This window comes from Glossina fuscipes, unplaced genomic scaffold (assembly GCF_014805625.2).
Source record: "Glossina fuscipes isolate IAEA_lab_2018 unplaced genomic scaffold, Yale_Gfus_2 0, whole genome shotgun sequence".
Lineage (NCBI taxonomy): Eukaryota > Metazoa > Arthropoda > Insecta > Diptera > Glossinidae > Glossina > Glossina fuscipes.
Genome location: NW_023998414.1, coordinates 12342717 through 12353651, shown reverse-complemented (window position 1 = coordinate 12353651; position 10935 = coordinate 12342717). Strand labels below are relative to the sequence as shown.

Genomic DNA, 10935 nt, shown 5'->3' with positions numbered 1-10935 from the left:
ATTCATTGTACTGGTAAAGCTTACTCTGTTCTATCGTGTTTGTTGTTCATAAATTGCTGTTACATTGTTGTTCGTCGTATATCTTTTACTCTTCTTCGCTACAGAAATGAGAGAAATTTGTTGTAATGAATGCTTCGAGTCGGGTATCTGCACTAATATCCTTCGATACTGCGTAACAATTGTGATGCCTAAACGAATGGCAATGTGTAAAAGCATGCACGTATGTGTATGCGTACAGGAAGAGCACCTTATTGAGGCTTAATGTTTGTTGATACTAACCAAAGTCTTTAGTTGTTTACCGTTAGTTTAACTCTACTGACCGTTAAATAATAGTTATTGCGATGTATTAAGAAATTTAAAGTAAATAAGTTAAAAAAAAAAAAGAAAAAAAAAAAAGAAAACAAAATTACACTTAAGTAAATAATAAGAAGAATAAAAAATACTTTGTCGCCCCTAACATAAAGAACGCAATAGTTGTGCAAAATTAATGATAAAAAAAAAACAAAAAAAAAAAAAAAAAGAAGAAGAAGAAAATAAATTATGATAAATAAAATTCATCTTTCAAAGAAAACAAAACTTCATTATTTCAATTATGTGAAATCTTTGACTGCGTAACGCATTCGAACCTCTTACAATGCATTTATAATTTCCTTTAGCATTTTACGCAACAACTTATTGTATTCATTGAATGTTTTTCTGAATATCTTTCATAGTGTTTATTTTTATTTTGGCTTTACATTGTATTGGTGGTACTACTTCCTATACTCTTAGTAAATATTGAAAAGAAAAACAAAAATTTTTTTATACCCTCCGCCCCAGAAACAAAATTGACCATAGCCCTAACTCTGTTCTGGCTGGCGGATGCTGTAACGATAACAACAGCAAATTTAACAATGTGAAACCGTCAACAAACAAACAATATATTGGCTGTGCCCGCAAATGTTATGTTTACGCTGTACAACGCGAACGGTATTTTTACGCTCCTAAATAAAAAACAAAAAACAAAAAACAAAAAAAACAAAAAAAGAAGAAAAAAAAGAAAATGAAAAAAAAAGGCAAAAACCAAAATTTTATTGAACTTGTTTATGCAATGTTTGTCGTTTTGAATTTATATGCATTTTAAAGATTTTTAAATGAAATTCTTGTGTACGTTATTAAATATTTCAAGAGCTTTTATTACTTATTCGCATCACTTATACTTGAAAAGAACATCTTTCATATTCAAGGACATGTAATTGCTACCTATGAAAATTATGTTTTCAAATATTTTCGCCCAGTAAGGATAAAAACAATGCATCCGAGTATTTCAGCTTAAATCATTGATACCTTGACGCTCGCTGATCACATTTTTTGTTTAAAAATATTCTTCTCATTTAATATAATGTATGTATTTTTCTTACCACCTCAACTTTTTATATAAGTTCTTGCTTAAAAATATATAGCTTTTTCTACTAAATATTAAAAGGGTTTTGTATTTATTCTTCCCCCTCTTCAAGGCTTTGTGGAAAACGTATAGAGCAAGTCTTAAGATCTCATTTTGTTCAATTGACTTTTGAAAGTTTCGGCGAGTGTTGAACTGATGAACTGATGATATGGAACGAAGTAGGGCGACATTGCATCAGCAAAAGACACTCTTTTTACACATCACGTTTGAAATCTTCTTCTCATTTGCCATAATTGGTCCATGACCACAATTTAGCCATTTATACTTTTCTATAAATTTCGCCTTTTTTTGTGGCATGGCTAGCGATTGGCTTATTCTAATTTCCGTAGATAACTGAGTGAGAACAGAATTAGTAAATCGTAAACCGATGTATCGTGTTACTTTAATAATTCGCCTTCAGTGCTGATGAAGTTTTCATCGAAAGTAGAGACATCTTTCAATCTTTACGCCGATAACATTAGATGCTAACGCTTTAAGATCTTAATCATTGAATTTATTTCTCTTGCTAAATTAATGCTTTTACATTCTCTTCATAGAAATTTGATTTACTTTGCCTAAGTTGGTACAAGACTTGCTTTTGTTAAATACGGTTCTAGAATTGATCATCAAATGTTTCAATATTGTCGCAAGCTAAACGTAAGCTCATAAAAGATGCGTAGGATTCTTAATTGATTAATGTCTCTCTGTTCATTGTATTTGCGTTTGTTTGTCTTATAATCGGTAATATTTTAGAAAAAGTAAAAATATTAATGTTGTAACTTGTCTCGAAACATGTTCACTAGATTATTGGGCAGTTCAAATGAACTGACTAGTAAACGTTAAATGTGCGAAATTTGAGCTTGAACTCTTCGTTATAATCTCAGGCAAGTTTAACATATTATTCAACTGGACAGTTGAGTTATGTCGTTATATTGTGTTTAGAAGGTAGCAAAATTTCTGCATTTAAATCGCTCAGTGCTATCCTCCTAGTGAATAGTTTTCTTTGCTTACGTTGGCGCCACCCTAATACATATTTGTCTCAAATTTCGGCCTAACATTTTTAAGAGTTGCTTTCTCACTTTCGTCTTAAAAAATAAACGCCTTTTTCTTCTCAACCAAGCTAAAATGATATTATGTTCGGAGAGGTTTTCAATTTCAAGAATAAATAGAAGTCACACCCAGACGAATTTAAATCCAGGTTATCCAGGGCGATTGCAGCACAATACGAGTTGAATTTTTTCTTAAAAAGCCTCATGATACAAGATATTAGATAGCTGAGGCGAGTAGTTTCAATCAAATGGACCGTAACGTTTTGGTCCAATCCGGAAAGAAGTAAAAATGCACCATATCAAGATAATCGAAGGAACTTAATGTGTTCATAAACTTTCGATCGTGTTCATAAAGGTCGTAGGACGATTTGAAGCTGTTATTTACATATCAGCGCAACTATTTAACTCATTTTCTTTATCATCTTGAAAAGCAAATCTCGTTTGCTTAATGATTTCACAATCAAGTGAACATTTTCATTAAAATTTTTATGGAAAACTCATTCTATTTGCAAACCATTAGTTTTAGTGTGAAACCCTATCACAAATATATGCTTTATTACTTGATGTAACGTAAACAACTAAAAGTATGCTACATTAAAAAATGAAAGCAACCATGTTGTGAAATGAATCGGAAATTACTGCTTCTTACAATTTTTTATTAATATTGCAACATTAAAATATCAAACAATAAAAAAAAAAAAAAAGAACAAAAATTAATACGCACATATACACATACATGCAAACTAAACAAATATTAGAAATGAATGGGAAACTTAGTGTAGAAATTTCCCTCGTATTGTTGTTTTCAATTAGTAAGAAAGGTGTGAGTATGTGTGCTTCTGCTGTTAGTATAACGTGAATGCATAATACGCATATTTTGCTATCCACCCATATTGTTATTAAGTCTGTATAATACACGGATTTAATGACTGAGTGTTAAGTTAATGCAAAGCTTTGCACTTTTAAGTCAGGTTAAGTGTTGTTTGCGATGCACTCAGCCCATGCATTTAGCTTAAGATGTATAGCTTTCCTAAACGAAGACATGATACGTTTATGCTATTTGGGTGAGAATGCTTGCGCTGGTGTTAAACACTATATACAGGTATAATTTTTCCATTTCAACTTTTTATTATATATATATATTATTGTTCTGCATATTGTTTGTTAAATATATGAAATTCACTGTTTGTTGTTAGGCCGAATGATTCTATTCACTGGGCAAAATTTTGATCAATGTTCATTACATAGTTTCGAAATTATTGGGATATTTTTCTCTCAAAATTTTCTACTCATAAGAGATGATTTCATCTTTTAAACTGTGGTTAATGAATGTAATCGCATTTCTACTTTGGATATCAGCAAAAAATTGAATTGACAATCCGCGTTGTCAAAGAGTCGTTGTACAGGTCAACATGCAAATTGAAAAGAAATTGAAAATTTCCTCCACATTACGGCCGTAACTCGTCGTTTTATTTGTTGCTATTTAGCAAGCGAAAGATAAGACGTGTACTAACTCTCTTCCTTTCTTGTTTCTTTGCATCAACTCAGAAGAACATCTCAAATTTCATGTAAAGCACACATTTTTGCTTAATCGTATCCATAAATCGTAGTCATAAGTATAGCGTTAAAAAATCCAAAACAAAAACTCCAAAAAAAGAAGTTGGGCTGAATGGTAGCCTTTGATTGGAAAGCAATTAAATCTTTTAAGTAGAATGCGTTATATCACTCATCTAAGTCAAATCGATACTTTTGGTCTGTATTTGCATAACTCGCAATAATATACGGGACAGTGGGGAAACAGCCAACTTTCATCGGGTCATCAAATGTTCAGGCGATGGTACTGCATCGCAATAGCTGGTCAAGGAATAAACTCTTTCAGGAAAAGCAAAAATTTGTCGATGTGACTGATAGGTTTGTTCTCGTCACTTGTAAAACGGCAGAAAACCACTTATGTCAACATTGCATCGCAGAATAAAAACATTATCATTAGTGGAACTACAATCATGCGTAGCGATGTCGATTAATTTACTAAGCATGAGAGTAAAAAAATGAAAATATCAAAATGTAATCTAAGCCAATCTTTGCAACTTAGATTTAAGGGGGAGGTAGAAAATGATTAGGTTTGTTATATATAAGCGCGGACGGAGCTATGCATAGACTTTATTGTTTTTTTTTTTTTAAATTCCTTTGAAAAGGAAATGAAAAATGTTAACAGGTTGTTTATTTTTCAAGATAAAGATTTGGGATCGGAACAATGGAAACAATTAAATTAAGGAGACAGCGGTTCCTTAAACGATCAGGAATATATTTAATTTGGTGGGGTTTCTCACGTGTACTTCTTTGCATTGCCAATACCTCACAACGCTAATATATTCCGTGTTTTTGCTGCGACAATGTGCCTGATTGGTCATACAAGGTTTTTTTTATTAAAAAAAAAAAAAAAAAACAAATCAGGTGATTGACGCTTAAGATTCATATCAATTTTGTTTTTACTTATTTTTTTTTTTTTTTTTGCTTTTTATCACATCGAACCCTATGTTCATAACGATGGCGGGTAGCTTTATGTACATAAGTTTTCTGTCCATTTTGTTGCTTTTCTCTAATATTTACTATCTGACCTATTTAGCTTTGTTTTCTTTTTTCCTCGTCTCAGTTTTTATGATTAATAATTCAATGGGTTGAATTTAAGAAAAAGAAAACAAATAAAAAACAAAACTATCATTACTTTCCTTTTATAAAAGGCCTCTTAACATATGCTATGAATTTTTCTATTTGCACTCAAGTAAAAGTATGCTTTACAATTCATAGCATTATACGTTGAGATTGTGTCTTAAGTAGAAAGATTTCTTCTTTTTTTTTTTTTTTTTAATTTATTATGGAAAGCGAATAAGAAAAATATTTTTCCTTACTATTAAGCATGAAAAATATTGTGTCTTATCTTTAATCTACGAGAAGCATATACGTGCGCGTTATATATGTATATGTATGTCTGTATGTATTATCAAAATTTTCACATTTTTTTTTCATAGTTCCAGTCATATCTATAAATTTGTTTTCATCATTTTTCAACATATTTTTCTTTTATTTTTTAAATTGTAGCGTTACTCTAGCATTATCTTTCGTGTCATCGTATTATCTTTTCTTATATTCTTAACAAATTGTTATTTGTTTTCGTCAAGGCACGTGTTATGCCTTGAAACTGTTTTCTTAAGATTCGTTAGTTGGCAAGTTGCACTTCAGTGTTTTTTTTTTTTTCAGTTTATGCTTTAAACCGTTCCCATTAAATCATCAAATAATTTTTTTCGTTACATATTTTTAAGTTATTCTTTTTCCTTTTCCTTCCTTTCGCTGCTTATCATCTTTGTCTTCTTTTGCCCCTATATATTAGCAAAGAGGGCGTGCTTATAGCTGGTTTCCATCTATTCTTGATATTAATTTTACACATTGGTTAGTACACAGTCGTTCTGACTATATATATATATATATATATATATGTATGGATATAGTATGTGACAACATTTTTTTGTTCCTTGAATGAAATTAATTTAATTAAAATTTTCCTTTTCATATTTTTTTAAGCAACTTAATGCTCTTTATTAAATAAAAAGCTCCTTTAGAAAATTCTAAAGAAGTTCAATAAAAATGTCTTTTCTTACCACCCATCACATTAAGATGATACATATATATTATATATGTCAATGTATAATATTTATATATATATTTATATACTTATAATATATGTCACCATCAAATTCTAAACCGATGTAGGCATGTCTGTCTGTCTGTCTGTTTGTCTGCCTGTGTGCCTGTCGGTCAAATTTTATGGTAAACATTCTTCTGGTCACGAAAATGAAGCAATCAAATTCAAAATCAATTTAACCTTGTCCCTTTGTCGGTCTGGATTGACGGGTTGAAGGGCGCTGAGCATGAGTGTAAAGAGATAATTGTTAAATCAGCGTCAGCGTTCTTCAATGCACCCTAGCCACGATAGAGGCCAGCTATATCTCAATTACCATTTATAGTTGAGGTGCATACGGCGGGTGAGAAACTGGTTTTAATCGCAGGCCGTCTCTTAGCTAAAGCCGCGTCATCGTCTGCCATATCACACAAAGTTCTTGCTGTTTCGCTATTTCACGGTTTGTAGTGGGGGAAGGTAACTGATTTGAGATAACTGGTCAATTTAACCATTTTCATCTGTCTGCCCGTATGTCTCTCCAATATATTTGGTAAAGATTCTTCTATCGGCTTCAAATTTAGCAGAAATATTGGAAGTTCTTGCACGCAGGTTGGTATTGGAATTGAACCCAGTCGATCGAAGGATACGAACATTTTACTAAGAACGTGAAGTTATAATTAAATATAACGAGCAAGGACACAAACCTTTTTTTGCCGACTCTGTAAAGCCGTTAACAGAATTGTGTTAAACGAAGTCTCGGAGGGATTTAACTCAAAATACAAGTAAACTAGAACTTTTCGAGAATTTTTTTGCATATTATTTTAAACAAAACATGAGTTTATGTAAATTAATTAACATTCGAAAGGACGACATTTTTACACTATGTCATAAATGAGGTTAATAAGGCGAAAATTTGCGTAGTTAATGTGTCCAAAGCATGTCCTGTGAAAAAATGAAACTATCCCATAGCGAATCTTCTATTAATAGACATTCTAACGATGTGCACGTTATATTAAGTTTTGCCCCGAGGTCACTTTCGAATAAGGTTAAGCTTTGCGAAAGGTTTCGTTGCTCTTTCTTCTATTTCTTTAATTAGAACTTAAAGGAGTAATTAAAACAGACCTGTTGTTTGTCTTGGCAAAGTTTTCAGGGCGTAGTTTTCATTTCATAGATTGAATGCGTTTACATGGCAAGAACGACTCCGTTATGCCTAATCCCAATTTATAGGAGTCTTGATGCCATTTTTCTACATACTATGTTTAGGATAAGTACAACAAGTGTACCAATGCGGTGAATTTTTATCTTGTTATAATTTAACTTTTATTAACTTATCTAAGATTTCATTTCGAATATTTTATTTTCTTTTTGTTTTGATTTTAGTTAAAAAATAAATTAATTTTGGCTTGCCTTTTACGCTGTAAGTGACGGTCATTTTTTCCTTTTTGCCATTTTGTGTTTGTACTGTTGTACTGTTGTTCTAATGAAAGGAAGGTGTTTTTTTTTTTTTTTTTTTTTAGTTTATTTCATTATTATCGCGATTATTTTATACTTTCTTTATTAAAAATATATGCGTTATTAAATTTATGCTGGTTGTTATTTAACGATACATTTTATGGCGTTAATTAGATTTTATACAATATCGGTGTAAACAATACATAAATAAACAAAAATGAATTATATGCGGAGGTATAATTATTATTAACTTTGCTATATCTAGGGGCTTTAATTAAAACTTTAATGGATATTAAAACAAGTGAAAATATTATAATTGGATCAAAACTGAACGTTAAATACCCTAAGCCATTTCGTCGAAAACAATTCTTCATTTATTTTTGCCGTAAGATACTAAAAATTATAATTTCTTTCCAGAGGGCTTTCATATGACGCAGGACCCAAAATTTCAAATCTCACAATATGAAATCCACAAAACTAATTTTCTTTGCCACATATATAGTATCCTTCGGCATTTTACGTTAACAAATTCTACAAATTCGATCCTTAAGTCATAAAAAAATTAAAATTTCGTAAAAGCGATGATATGGTAGGGCTTCAGGAATTTGTCAATGCGATCAAATCTTTACATGAGTTTACTATGCCTAAATGCTATTACTCAGCGATTTTTGTGCGAGAAATTTTGAGTATTACAAATAAGTTTCATATGACAGATATTTCAAACGTCACTAATTGGCTTAAAACCTATTAAATATTGCAACCATATACGGCAGCCGATTGGACAAATTGAAGCGAGTTAAATCGATAGATACATCGAACCCGACAAATCTGATATATGTTCTGTGGGTATCAGAAACTCAAAACAAAGTAATCATATAAGGCGTTTTCATATCTGATCCGGAATACTTGTTTTAAATGTTGACAATGCAAAGTAAAAACCATCGGAAGACACGTGAAGATTATGTAATCCCATTTGTTTATCTACTTAATTACATATTGATGAATTTTCAATGGAATTAATTTTGGCAGTTTGGCATTTCGTGCAACTCATTCAAAATTTTTAATATTTTGCTGTGAAATGTGTGTAAATAATTTATAATTTTCAGTGTGGCAATGGGGGCGAAAATAATACCATACCATATCGCATTGTATTCCTTGAAAATATCAAACACTAAAACCACCGATCCATTTTGATTTTAATTCTTCAAATTGATCTCATTCTACGTTAAGGCGTAGCCCACCCCATTGAAGGATTCCTTAGGCCTATTTTACGGTACAGTATCGTTTTCTCTACCATCTGCTTCAATTTTGATGAAAGAAATATTTTTATGCTCTCGTTTTCCAAAAAGCGATTCACTATTTAGTCGCCTTTTTACAAAGATGTCCGATGCGGCCTAAAGCAAATGCTTTTTAATTTCACTCACAATTTACGTAAAAGGAGTCAAATGCGTTTCGGCTTCTCTTGCAGACAAGGACGCAAGCTTTTCTCGGCTTGGCCCTCCCTATGTTATTATACCCACTTGTACTACAGGGTATATTGGGCTTGTGTGGACTGAAGGTTTTATGACAGAATCCATCTAAGTTTACGCGTTTGTCCATTCATCTCATATTTGCGCATGTACTTTTGCGTTCAATCTACAGATTGCACTGATAACATTTTTTGTATTCTAATGAAATTTGGTGCATTGGCTTGTTTAAAAATGGATTGCGTCGGACCACTTTTGCGTCGACTCCGCTTACAATGTTTTCCCTTGAAAGAGTAGTTATATGAGAAGTATTGCAATTACCAAAAAGCCTGGACAAAAACGCTGAGTAATAGCATTTAGATCTGGTAGTTTAATTTTCTGAACCTCCTCCTACATAGCCAAATTTAGACTACGTTGGTCTAGTTTTTGCACAGCAATGCATCTAAAGTAACGCTTGTAACGCATGAAAAACGGTCTAATTTTTAATATATTCTTATCTGGATTGGATCAAAATTAATTGTGTCAAACACGGAGCTTGCAGGCTTATGTTTTAGACTCTATCCTATAGTAGCAAGCTTTTATAAAGACTAATATTTAATATTTTGTGCTAAAAAAAAAAAAAAAAGTGAAGAATAATATATGACAGGAAAATTATATTTACTTAGTTAGGATCATGTTAGTTCAGGTTTTGTATGCAATTCCACACAGTGCCAACAACAATTTATAATTTTTGGTATTTTATCACGAAACTAAATAGAGAATTATGTTACGTAATGGATTTACTTATTTATTTTTATTTATTTTTTTATTCATTTACTTATCTCTGGCTGCAATTACAGCCATATTAAGCAACACTCTTAAGGCTAAAGGGCTTAAATTACACTATATCATCAAAGCATAACAAAGTTAATAGTTTGGAGTTTTAAAGTAGAAAAATTTTTGCTTAGAATATTTTTAGGCTTAAAGTATTAACTATAAAGTGAACTTAAGTTTGAGTGTTAAAAACTATGACATTACATGCAAAAGAATATCAAGCAGAGAAGCAAGTAAACACAGCATACTATTATAGGCGTTAAAGTATTGAAGGCAAGCACAAGTTTACGCGAAGTAGTAAAGGCGAACCGTAAGTTTATGTGACTATGTTATGTAGTTACTTAATGAGGTATGGCCTATCGCACTGGGATTCGAACTCCCGATCAGCAATTGTGCAGATCCGCTGCCCTAAGCGGTATTGAAGACTCTTTACTGCTTGGAGTATTATGTCACTGCTGGCTCTTATTTAAGTTAGTATCATTGAACGTTACAAATTTTGATGTCATTATCAATTTTTTGTTTTTTTTGGAGAACCTTAATAAAAATAGGTTTCCCATACCTTTTAATTGCTTTCTAAAAAAACTTAGCCACAATTATAGTCTTTTACAGGAATTCAATAAAGTTCTCCATACACCTTTTTTTAAAAGATTCCCCATTAACAAAATCGAAACACAAGAGTGTCTTTTTTTTTTTTTTTTTTTTTTTTTTTTTTTTTTTATATAATTAATTTAAATGTAAAATATTATTCTGTGCAGTATAGAGAGAGACAGGACAATAAGTTACTTAAATATTTTGTTTGTATTAACACTTTGACGCCCGGAAATGAGATTTCTCGTTTATGTTTGGCATTTGTTTGTGAGGATGGATGAGGAAGACATTTTTCCGGCAAAACTTTGTGAACATTTTTCCGATGTACTAAGTAGTTGTGAAAGTCAGAACAATGGTTTGGATAGCACTATACCACAAAATTGAGATAGCGACCTGTTTCCTATTAGGAAAATATAGGCTCGTATCCCACCTTATGCACAAATCTGTTCTGATATAAACGAAAACATT

The 10935-nt window shown here is 31.5% G+C and overlaps 1 protein-coding gene across 1 annotated transcript in view; it reads left to right on the top strand.

Annotated features, from left to right (window-relative positions):
* Positions 1-518: 518 nt before the first annotated feature.
* Positions 519-10935, top strand: part of LOC119634162 (probable serine/threonine-protein kinase mkcB) — a 43390-nt gene continuing 32973 nt past the window's right edge. The window contains exon 1 of the mRNA XM_038028147.1: positions 519-1383. The gene's annotated coding sequence lies outside the window, so the exon portion shown is untranslated. The remainder of the gene's footprint in view (positions 1384-10935) is intronic.